Source organism: Triticum dicoccoides, chromosome 3B, assembly GCF_002162155.2.
Source record: "Triticum dicoccoides isolate Atlit2015 ecotype Zavitan chromosome 3B, WEW_v2.0, whole genome shotgun sequence".
Taxonomy (NCBI): Eukaryota; Viridiplantae; Streptophyta; class Magnoliopsida; order Poales; family Poaceae; genus Triticum; species Triticum dicoccoides.
Genome location: NC_041385.1, coordinates 75,534,308 through 75,547,578, shown reverse-complemented (window position 1 = coordinate 75,547,578; position 13,271 = coordinate 75,534,308).

Genomic DNA, 13,271 nt, shown 5'->3' with positions numbered 1-13,271 from the left:
GTCTATGTTCTTTTAGTCATTATACATGGGATTGATTTAGACCGCATACTCTTTTTTTAATACTGCATCATCGGAGTTTTGAAGTCGAGATCTCTTGGCTTTGATACCATATTGAATTTATGCTACACTCAATTCATACAAAAGTCCAAACTATGAGAGAGTGCCGAATATTATACTCCACGGGGCATGTTTGATTACCTACATCATTTTTGGCATCCTTGCATTTGTGGCTGAGTAGAGCCTGGTTGAGCTAATGCAAGCCAAAAACCATGTGTTGCACCTAATTTGTTTGCCCGAAAAACCCATTGTGCATTATAGGCGGACCACTAGCTCCAGGCATGTGTTGCCCAGATGCAAGGTGCTGCTCTTTGTCTACGTGGAAGACATGCGGTGTGTTAACCTTTTGTTTCAGTGGTGAGGTTACCAGAGCGCATGCACACACATACACACACACGCATAGAGGCGGAACAGAGCAACTTGAATAGCCATTCACACTACATTAGGTACTATATTAACAGTCGTAGTTTTAATAACAACAGTCTTAAGTAGATAGTCCAAATATTAAGCACACAGTCAAATAAACTAAAGAGAACACATTAAACATCCTAGATCAAGGCAAGTGCTTCATCGTGCTTCTTGCACATGCCCACAACCTTTTTGCCTGAAAGTCCAAAGACATGCACCTTGAAGGTGTCCGTAATCAACGCCTTGAACGTTAGGAGGTCACAAATCTTGAGATGGTGAATTATGGCAAAGTCGTCCCACCTTTATCAAAGGCTAACCTATGATTGACCTCCCGGATTGTGACCCTCTAGTTGCAGCCAGTGTTTGTCCTGAGAATGACTTTAAGTGGGATGTTGGTCCTGTGCTTGCAGAAGCTATCGGGAATTAGCAGTAACTCTAAGCGGGAGCTAAGATCACCTTGTAGGGGTGCATTTGACATGCATCCTCATGAAAATGGAATAAATTTGTCGCCCTAACCATGCACCTCTTCGTCGTGCTGCCCTCTGCGAGCCCCTTGTCCTCTGCCACCTCCTTGCCCTTCGAGTAGTTCCCCTCTTCCACCTCCTTGCCCTTCGAGCAGTAGTCCTCGACAGCATTATTGAGCACAAGCTTCCTAGCTGAGCACTATAAGGATGAACTGAACAAGATCAATTGATGTACATGTATCATTGACTATCCATGACGATCAACACACTAACACATGCAGCCAGTACCATGGACATGGAAAACATTGAAATCAACCATACTACCATCGAAGAAAACTCTTGATCTTGCAATTAGCAAACCATACAACAAGATCAAGAGTTTTCATGCCAACATGCCCAATTTGAGCCCTGTCAAACCCTTGATTGAGACCTATATCGAAACCATAATCTAACCTTACGACACCCTAATCTGGTAGGACTTAAACACCCAAATTGAAAACAGTTGTGTTAAACCCTTAATCGACCCCAACTCAAACCTATCAAGGCTTAGTCCATGCCAAATTCGAGTTGTATGAAGCCCTAAAATAGACCCTAAACCAAAGCCTAAATCAAACCCTGAACCAACCCCTAAATCTAGGGGCGTGTTTGGTTGCCTGCATGAGGCCCAACCAGGCCCGCGCGGAAAGAAAACGACCTGTTTGGTTGGCTGCATACATTGTTCGGCATGCATGGCATGATGTTTAAAGCACTCCTGGCCTGGCTCCATTGAAACACTCGAATCGGCAGTTTCTCTAGAGCCAGGCCCGAGCAGTGCACGTGGGCGGCGGCAGCGGCTGCACGCGCGTGGCCACGCTCGAGAAGCCGCCTTGCTTCCCGAAGCGCCGACAGTTATTAGCCTCACTGCCCCTCACCGCTCCCTCTCCCCACTCTCCCCCACTCTCCTAACTCTCATCGGTGGCGGCGGATCGCATGAGAGCAAGAAGACCATCAGACTCCATCACTGGCGAGCGGATCACCACCTGGCCCGCGACAATGGCGGTAAGCATATTCTGTTAGTCATGCACTACTTTTTCACGTTCGATCCGGTGGTAGAATCGATCCACGGTAGAGAGGGGAATGGGGAATAGAGGTAGATAAGCATGGCAGTTCATACTAGTTCATACTAGTTCATGCAAGATCGGAATAGAGGTAGATGCAGATGGAGTAGAAGGGGGATTGGGGGTACACAACAGACACTAGCTAATCGCGGCGGGCTTCACCGGCATGCGGAGCGGCGGGTCGAGTGGCTGGCCTTCATCTTCTTGTCCATCACCGTGCGGGGCGGCGGGTCGTTGTCGCTCTCGAAGGAGTCAAGGTCGATCTGCCAGGTACGACGGCCGGGCTCTGGCGCCCTCACTGGCATCTGCACTAATTCTTCGTCCTCCTTAGGCTCCCCATCGATGACCGCCGGCGACACGACTGTCGTCTCCTAGTACGTTGCGGCACGACAGTCATTAGGAGCCCAGTAGTTCTTGCACTTGGACCACCTCTTCCTCTGTTTAGCATCATCGGAGATGGCCTGATTCATGGCCCAACGAATGATGTTGACTGCCATCACATCCTTCGCCGGGTTAGGAATCAACATCTTCAACTCTTGTGCAGTGGCCCTCATGAGCACTGCATCAGATTCCTTCTGCATGTCAGGCATGGAGCCGAAGTTCGAGCACACCTCCATGGTGTTCTTGAACTTGGTGCGGTCACCATCCGACCACCCGAGGAAGAAGGCCCTCTAGCCAATACCCCAAGGGAAGGGGTTGGCGTTGGAGCTAGAGCTCATGGCGATGGAGAGGAGGAAGGTTGATAGTGAGAGAAGAGAGGAGGTGGGTAAGTAGCGGTGGTCAAGGTGAGTAAATATAGGCACGATGGAGTGGAGGAAGAGTGACAGTCATGCCGTTTTAACTAGATGCACTTTGTGTTGTGCCTGACTCCATGAATTGTGTGCAGATCAAGGAGATCAATGAGATGGGCATAGAGGTGCTCCCGGCCGTTGACAACAAGGGTAAGGAGCTGATTTCTCCAATGCCCGAGGTGGTGCTGCCGCCCACCGCTAAGGAAGAACCAAAGACGCCGACGGTTGGCAACGACGAGCGCATGCAGGAGCCCCCCCAGCAGCAAGCGACGCAACTACGAACACTACCATGAGGAGGGTGTCCCAACTCACTTCTGCAAGATCAGCCTTGCACCGAAGCTTAAGTGCATCCCCATGCCCCTGGACTTCACCAAGCACTTTGTCGCGGTGCCAACAGAGTTCAAGCTGAGGAACAACACCGATTGCTCCTGGAGGGTGAGGGTGAAGCCGATGAACAGCAGGGTGACCCTGGATCAGGGTTGGGCCACCTACGCTGCCGTTCACCAGATCAAGATCGGTCGCATGGTGATGTTCAAGCTGCTGACTCCCGACACCCTCAAGGTCATCATCTTCGATGACGATGGCATTGAGGTGGTCAACAAGTGCGGGAAGCACGATGAATCCTTCACCACCGGGGACTAGAGCCGGGGCACCTCCTTCCTAAGTACTATCGAGTCTGCTTTATGGTTTATGCATTGAACTGTTTGAACTATCGTTATGATGTGTGGTACTATTGTTATGTTATCTGAACCATGCTGTTAAGTAGTTGATGCTCTGTTTATGCTCTGCTTATGATGTGTGGTACATGCATGGTTGTGCCGAAGTGTGCTGGTAACCTCACCAACTAGCCAAAGAGGTTACCACACACCAGGCGTTGCATACAACCAAACACCAAGCCTTGGGTTTATCCACTAACATGCAGGCAACCAAACACCAGGCAGTGTGGTTCAGCCCATGCAGGCAACCAAACAACTTGCAGATGGTGCATTTGAGGCTGCATTTGCATAGCCAGGCTGAGTTGAGAAGGCTATGCAATGTATCTACTGCAGACTACGACAACCAAACACGCCCTAGTTGTATCAAAGTGTAAATTGAATCCTTAGATATAAATCCATGCCCACATCAATCCCTAAATCAGGGAGATAAGGGCTTACCGTCATTGATGAAGGAGTGGCCAAGAGGTGATGAAGCTGTGCTCACAGTCCAGATCTTGCTGTCGGTGATGCTCGCCACCTCCAATGAGAGAGAATGGCAATGGAGACAGGGGTGACTGAGCGATGAGAGAGGGGTGAGGGGATTTATGGTGTCGCTTTGAGAAACAACACGTCGTCTCCTGCTCTTGCCACGTGTCCTCCTTGTTCTCGCTCGAAACGGTCGATTCAGCTGTTCCACCAGAGCCAGGCCCTAGGCTGCTTTGGTTTTTTGTGCTATGCCGGCCCAAACGCATGTGTATGACTCTAATCGTGCCAAAATTTCATTGCAAGGCCTGACTAGGTGATATGTAGGCTACAAAATAGGCTCCAAGAGTTTAATCTCTTACGGATTGAGGTAGAATCACCTGCTTAGACCATTCATCTCATTAGCGGTTGGTTCTCTACCAAGTGCACTTTTATTACTTTGAGTATAGCGAAAACTATATCTCTCATCAACCTTGATAACACGTTTTCTATTTTCAGATGGATAACTTGTTTCAGTTAAAAGAAAAGAGTACTCCCTCCGTCCTGAAAAACATGTCGCAAGCATAGTGTAATGTAAATTTTGCACAAAAACCCCTTGTATCTTCGAATCTTTTACAAACAAGTCCTTCCGTCTTCCTCCACCCGATCTAGCTCCCGTGCATCGGGCCAAGGCCATCGTCGACCGATCCGTTGCCTGCGCCGCCCAGGGCCATCTCCTCCGCCGCCCGGTACCTGCTCCTCCGCTGCCCAGTACCTGCGCCACCGCCTCCCAGGACCTAAGCTGCCGTAAGCCACTCCCGCCGCTATCCCCTCCGCCGCTGTCGCGTAGGACCTGCGCCACCAAGATCCTGTGGATCTCGTCCTCCTCAAGCTCCCGCCACCAAGCTCCGATGGATCTCGTCCTCCTCAAGCTCCCGAGAGCGCCTGGGCCTCAAGCTCATCCTCCTGCTTATCCTGTTCCACCAGGCTCGTGCTGCTGCTCCCCTGCTCGAGCTGTCGCCGGAGCTCCCCTGCTGCCCACCTGAGCGATGGTCACCGGTAATTTCTGCCGCCCATCCCCGCCGACGCCCACCAAATTGACGGTCCCTGGACTTTCCCCCGCCCACGCCTAAGCTCCGGTTGCCTGTTCTACTCCTCCATGCCCAGCACCTCCTCTCCACGACTAGGCACCGCTCCTCCTCCATGCCCAGGCGCTTCTCCTCCTCCACGCCCAACACCTCACTGCTCGCCCAGTAGTAGATCCTCTACTTCTCACCTGCAGATCAAGAGATCAGTTAAGCAGAGTATCAGCCGCAGATCAATTGATCAACACAGAGGACTATCATCTGTAGCAGTAGTATCTGTAGGAGCAGTATCTTCTTTAGCAGCAATTGATCGATATCAGCAGTATCTGTAGCAAGATCAAAGATCAAACTGTTTTTACATCAGATCAAAGATCAAACTTGCCCGGTGCCTCTGCTCTTCAGGTATAACAATTTTATCACGTTTTAAAACATGAGCAAACTGAACATCATAACATGTTTCAGTTAGGATGACCAATACTGTAAATTTCAGAAACTAAATTAGAACATATTTTCCAAGATGTAGATATACACAATACAGTCTGATCTGTATTTGAAATTAGAACTAGAAAACAAGATTAAATTAGGAAACACCCATATACTGTCAAGTTATGTCGATGCTCCACTTGAGGCAAGGAACTGCACCCATTTTCACTACTACAATATGATAGCCAATGGACAAAAATGTGACTAATGGGCAACTTTTTGAAATCAAAACAAAAATGGACAGTAAACTGATAATGACAGTAAACTGTAAAAGATAACTCTTACCTATTGAAAATATAACTGAATGGACAGAAAAATGGGTGAAAAGATAACTGAAGGCTAGGCTAAAATGGACAGTAAACTGATAATGACTATTGCTAACAAGAGTAGGAAAATGCAAGCTTCTGAGATTTGTTACATAAATTTTCCTATTGAAAAGATAACTGAATTTTGTGTACTGAAAGTTTACAGTGTCCAGTGTGAAATTTGTGGAGTACTCAAAGTGCTTTGAACTAAAAAAAATCATCAAAGTTCAAAGCCTAGCTGATTTGAACGGCTCATTCTCTGGGATCATCAATGTGCATTCAGGCTAATTCTTTGAACTTTGATCATCAATCCAAAGAATATATTTATTTGATTTTTTAATTTATTTGGAATTATTTGGATTTATTTAGATTTATTTGAATTGTCTAAATTAATCCGAATAATTTAGTCAAGGCCTTTGGATTAATTTGAATTTATTTGAATCTCACAATTTGGTCTAACTTAGATGATCTTGTCTACTTGGAGTACATAATCTACCGAGTAGTCATGTCCCAGTCATGCATCCATGCATCCAGTAGAAACATCTTGCATACATGATCAGGTGTCAAACTTTTAATCAAAATCTACTGAGTAGTTATTGTGCTCATCCAGTAGCAACACCTTGCATACATGATCAGTAGTCATGTCGCAGATTTCTATTTACACTGAATTTGTATATCACCAAGAGCTCTACTAGTTTCAGACTAGGTTTACACTGAATTATTTGACCAGTAGTCATGTGGACTCTGAATTTGTAAACATTTCCAGACTTGAGCATTCAGAGTTTGCAATTGCAAAAAAAAGGTCCCTTGTTCATGAACTTGTACTGTACACCATGCATTCAAGAAGAAAGAAACAAACAAGGTCTGAAGAAGAATGAATCCCTTCTGCATTAATTTTATTCAACATGATAAGTTCAGGTCATAAAAATCCATGATGTTGCATGAACAATTAGACAGTACACAGGGACAATTAACAGGACTACTCACGGAGACAATCACACATGATCAATTAACAGAATTAGTCCACGATATTCCTTACAGCTCCACAATCTGGAGATCAATTAACAGTATATACACACAACAAATAGCAGTGGATGGATTGGAATTCTTTCTGAAGTAAAATTAATAGGAGTTGGACCACAGACAACAGCAGATAAATTAACAGGATTACTCCATGATGCTTCACCAACAGAGGAGGGATGTGGACGGCTGACCTCCTGCAATTCCTCAATTTTACCGCCGTCATCGTCCTAGTGCCAGCTATTGCCGCCAGCCAGGCAGGCCAGCACGGCGGACGCGGAGGCGCCCTTGTAGTTGCGGCCGCCCGCTCCAGGAGACGAGGCGGCGGACGCGTTGGTCGGCTTTGACGCCCTGGCATACGCGACGCCGATGAGCTCCGCCGCAGACGCCTCTCCAGTGACCGTGCCGTGCATCGCCACCACCCGCTGCCACTCGTCTGGTCCCTTTTTCTCCTCCTGCTCTCCCCTATCTTGCCGGCGCCAGTGACCTTTTCCTCCTCCTGCTCTCCCCTCTCGACGGTGGCCGGGATTGGTGGTGGTAGTGGAGAATCGACGGGCAGCAAGCGCCGATTTTCCGGAAGGGGATGGGGGAAAGCTTGGAAATTTAGGGATGCGGGAAAGGGGAGCGGGGGAGCTGCGCGGGGTAGAGGTGGATCCACGCGGGGTTGCGGTGGAGCTGCATGGCGGGGCGGTGTGCTTGAGCTACGCGAGGTCGCCGGTGTTGCGGGGGATCTAGTGGAACTGAGCGAGCTGGCGGAGGAGACGATTGGACCGCGGGTTCGGTCAGATAAACCTGAAGGACTTTTTCACAAAAATACCATTGCGACATGTTTTTCAGGACGGAGGGAGTATTTATTTGGTTCTTCGTACATATGTTCATGTTTGACGATAACCCCAAAGCTGTGGTCAGATATTTTTCCTAAGAAGTGCATGCGACAGCCAACACAACATGAGGTGTTGTTCTGCATGTGTCTCAGGTGGATGCGGGCGGGGAGGTATGATCATGTTGCGACTGCACGTGGTCGGCCGTTATCCTAGCTCTGCAGTTTTGGTTGTCGCTAGTACATGGTGGTTGTGTTGTGGCTGCAACATCGAGGTGGTCCCTCGGCAGCTTGTTAGTGCTTGTGAGATGAATGGTGCTATGATGGATCAGCCATGCCCGAGCTCATACTGGAGGTTGGTGAGGCAATGTGCCAGGTGATTTTTTTAAATGGTGGTTGTAGTCAGCAGCGGCGATGCCGTGGGATCCATTACTTACTTCGAGGCATAGCCGGGGTAGCTATCCTCCCATCCACTTGGGGCAGCTCTGAGGGAAATCTCGGATCCGTGGATCAGATGATGACAACTCTTCTAAGTCGCTTCTCTCTTGGGGGCATCGTCCTTGGAGCAGGCATCAGTGGGAGGGACGGGCACTTGTCAGTGGCAATTTGGTGACCCTGTAAATCATGTGGCAAGGATGAAGATGGCAAGAGGGGCAGGGTTGGGGCATGTCCTTCGTCGTCGACCATTGTACATGTCCTAAGCATGAAGTCGGAGTTTTGGTGCCGTGGGGCGATGCGATGACAACGATGCCATCTAATGGACAAGTCAAGCTTGTTGGTGCAAGGCATGCTTCTTTCTCATGCGAGACTCGTTGCTGAATTCAGAGTTTCCTGGTGTCGGTGTCAAAACCGGCAGATCTCGGGCAGGGGGGCCCAAGTTGTATGTCTGAGGACCGAAGGTAACTATGAACAAAGGACAAAGTGTTTAACCCAAGTTCGGGCCCTCTTAATGGAGGTAAAACCCTACTCCTGCTTGATTATATTCGAGGGTATAGGGGTTACAAGAGTTGATCTACCTCGAGATCGATTCGGCTAACCCTAGATCAGCTAGCCTAGCAATGTTGTGATCCTGCCTCCGATCTATCCTCCGGTTTATATAGACACTGGAGGGGCTTAGGGTTGTACAAAGTCGGTTTTACAGAAAGGAATAACATATCCGGACACCTATACTTGCCATCCACTAATGTCGCTTAAAGCTATGTTGGTGTTTTCCCAAAGAGGAAGGGATGATGCAGCACAGCGGCGGTAGGTATTTCCCTCAGATATGAAACGAAGGTTATCGAACCAGTAGGAGAACCAAGCAACACAACATAAACAACCCCTACACACAAATAACAACACCTCGCAACCCGACGTGTTAAAGGGGTTGTCAATCCCTATCGGGATACGGCGCCTCAAGATAGGCAAAGGACGTGAGGTAAATTTGTAGATAGGATAAATAGATCATGGAACAAATAAATTGCAGCAAGGTGTTTTTGGTTTAATAGATCTGAAAATAAATGCAAGAGAAGATAGATCGCAAAGGCAAATATGATGAAAAGAGACCCAGGGGCCGTAGGTTTCACTAGTGGCTTCTCTCAAGAAAAATAGCAAACGGTGGGAAAACAATTACTGTTGGGCAATTGATAGAACTTCAAATCATCATGATAATATCCAGGCAATGATCATTACATAGGCATCATGTCCAAGATTAGTAGACCGACTCCTGCCTGCATCTACTACTATTACTCCACACATCGACCGCTATCCAACATGCATCTAGTGTATTAAGTTCATGAGAAAATGGAGTAATGCAATAAGAACGATGACATGATGTAGACGAGATCCGTTTATCTATTGCGGCAGCTATGGATCCCATCTTTTTATCCTTAGTAGCAACGATACATGTGTGTCGGTTCCCTTTCTATCACTGGGATCAAGCACCGTAAGATCAAACCCACTACCGGGCACCTCTTCCCATTGCAAGATAAATAGATCAAGGTTGCCAGAAAAATCGGAGAAGAAATATTAGGCTATAAGCAATCATGCATATAATAGATCAAAGAAGACTCAAATAACTTCCATGGATAAAAACATAGATCTAATCATAAATTCAAAGTTCATCAGATCCCAACAAACACACCGCCAAAAGACTTACATCATATGGATCTCCAAGAGACCATTGTATTGATAATCAAGAGAGAGAAAGAGAGAGAGAGAGGAAGCCATCTAGCTACTAACTATGGACCCAAAGGTCTACAAAGAACTACTCACACATCGTCGGAGAGGCACCAATGGAAGTGGTGAACCCCTCCGTGATGGTCTCTAGATTGGATATGGTGGTTCTGGACTCTACGGCGGCTGGATGAATATTTCGTCAACTCCCCTAGGGTTTCTGGAATATTGGGGTATTTATAGAGAAAAGAGGCGGTCCAGGGGGCATCCGAGGTGGGGACAACCCACCAGGGTGCGTCTGGGCCTCCTGGCACGCCCTGGTGGGTTGTCCCCTCCTCGGGACTCCCTGATACGTCCATTTTGCATCATGCTTTTATGACAATATTTATTGCATTGTAGGCTGTTATTTCACGTTATGTCACAATACTTATGGCTATTCTCTCTTATTTTACAAGGTTTACATGAAGATGGAGAATGCCGACAGCTGGAATTCTCGGCTAAAAAAGGAGCAAATATTGGAAGCTTATTCTGCGCAACTCCAAAAGTCCTAAAACTCCACGGAATATCTTAGAATAAATAAAGAAAAATCATCGCCAAAGATGAAGGCCAGGGGGCCCACACCCTGCTCACGAGGGTGGGGGCGCCCCCCTGGGCGCGCCCCCCTACCTCGTGGTCCCCCTGGTGGCTCTCCAACGCCCGTCTTCTCCTATATGAAGTCTTTGGATGAGAAAAAAATAAGAAGCAACCTTTCGGGACGAGACTCCACCGCCACGAGGCGGAACCTTGCCGCAACCAATCTAGGGCTCCTGCATAGCTGTTCTGCCGGGGACACTTCCCTCCGGGAGGGGGAAATCATCACCATCATCATCACCAACGCTCCTCTCATCGGGAGAGGGCAATCTCCATCAACATCTTCACCAACACCATCTCATCTCCAAACCCTAGTTCATCTCTTGTATCCAATTCTTGTCTCCAAGTCCGGGATTGGTGCTAGTAGGTTGCTAGTAGTGTTGATTACTCCTTGTAGTTGATGCTAGTTGGTTTATTTGGTGGAAGATCATATGTTCAAATCCTTTATGCATATTATTACCCCTCTGATTATGAACATGAATATGCTTTGTGAGTAATTACGTTTGTTCCTGGGGACAAGGCAGAAGTCTTGATATTAGTAGTCATGTGAATTTGGTATTCGTTCGATATTTTGATAAGATGTATGTTATCTAGCCTCTAGTGGTGTTATGTGAACGTCAACTACATAACACTTCACCATTATTTGGGCCTAGAGGAAGGCATTGGGAAGTAATAAGTAGATGATGGGTTGCTAGACTGACAGAAGCTTAAACCCTAGTTTATGCGTTGCTTCGTAAGGGGCTGATTTGGATCCATATGTTTCATGCTATGGTTAGGTTTACCTTAATACTTTTGTTGTAGTTGTGGATGCTTGCAATAGAGGTTAATCATAAGTGGGATGCTTGTCCAAGTAAGGGCAGTACCCAAGCACCGGTCCACCCACATATCAAATTATCAAAGTACCGAACGCGAATCATATGAACGTGATGAAAACTAGCTTGACGATATTCCCATGTGTCCTCGGGAGCGCTTTTCCTATTATAAGAGTTTGTCCAGGCTTGTCCTTTGCTACAAAAAGGATTGGGCCACTTTGCTGCACCTTATTTACTTTTGTTACTTGTTGCTCGTTACAATTTATCTTATCACAAAACTATCTGTTACCACTTATTTCAGTACTTGCAGAGAATACCTTGCTGAAAACCGCTTATCATTTCCTTCTGCTCCTCGTTGGGTTCGACACTCTTACTTATCGAAAGGACTATGATAGATCCCCTATACTTGTGGGTTATCAAGACTCTTTTCTGGCGCCGTTGCCAGGGAGTGAAGCGCCTTTGGTAGGTGGAATTTGGTAAGGAAAAATTTATTTAGTGTGCTGAAATTTTCTGTCACTTGTTACTATGGAAAGTAATTATCTGAGGGGCTTGTTCGGGGTATCTTCACCCCGTCCAGTAGAGCAAAGAGTTGCTCCTCAACCTACTCAACCTACTGAACCTATTGAAAATGAAACTCCTTTTGAGATTCCTTCGGGTTTGATGGAAAAACTGCTAGCTAACACTTTTACAGGAGATGAAACAAAGCATCCTGATGAACATCTACGCTATGTGGATGATGTTTGTGGACTATTTAAGCTTGCAGGTATACCCGATGATGTTGTTAAGAAGAAGGCCTTCCCTTTATCTTTAAAGGGAGACGCATTGACATGGTATAGGCTATGTGATGATATGAGATCATGGAACTACAAAAGATTGAAATTGGAATTTCATCAAATGTATTACCCTATGCATCTTGTTCATCGTGATCGCAATTATATATATAATTTTTGGCCTCGCGAAGGAGAAAGCATCGCTCAAGCTTGGGGGAGGCTTAAATCAATGTTATACTCATGCCCCAATCATGAGCTCACAAGAGAAGTGATTATGCAAAGTTTTTATGCTCGGCTTTCTGATAACAATCGCACCATGCTCGATACTTCTTGTGGTGGCTCTTTTATGATGAAGACTATTGAATTTAGATGGAATTTATTGGATAGAATTAAACACAACTCTGAATTTGGGACCTCGACGAAGGTAAGGAGTCAGGTATGACACCTAAGTTTGACTATGTTAAATCTTTTATGGATACCGATATTTTCCGTAAGTTTAGCACTAAATATGGACTTGACTCTGAGATAGTAGCTTCTTTCTGTGAATCTTTTGCTACTTATGTTGATCTCCCCAAGGAGAAGTGGTTTAAATATCATCCTCCCATAGAAGTAAAAGTAGCTGCACCTATTAAAGTTGAAGAAAAGATTGTCACTTATAATGATCCTATTGTTCCCACTTCTTATGTTGAGAAACCACCTTTCCCTGTTAGAATGAAGGATCATGCTAAAGCTTCAACTGTTGTTCGTAAAAGCAATATTAGAACTTATACACCTCCTGAGCAAGTCAAAGTAGAACCTAATATTGCTATTGTTAAAGATCTCTTGTCTGATAATATCGATGGGCATGTTATTCAATTCCAGGGTGAAACTGCTAGAATTGCTAAACCTTGTGTTAGAGATAAACATAGACCCGTGGTAGGCGTGCCTGTTATTTCTGTTAAAATAGGAGATCATTGTTATCATGGCTTATGTGATATGGGTGCTAGTACTAGTGTAATACCCATTGGCTTATACAAAGAAATTATGCATGATATTGCACCTGTTGAGTTAGAAGAAATTGATGTCACAATTAAACTTGCCAATAGAGATACTATTTCTCCAGTGGGCATTGTTAGATATGTTGAAGTCTTGTGTGGAAAAATCAAATATCCTGCTAATTTCCTTGTTCTTGGTTCTCCACAAGATAACTTTTGTCCCATTATATTTGGTAGACCCTTC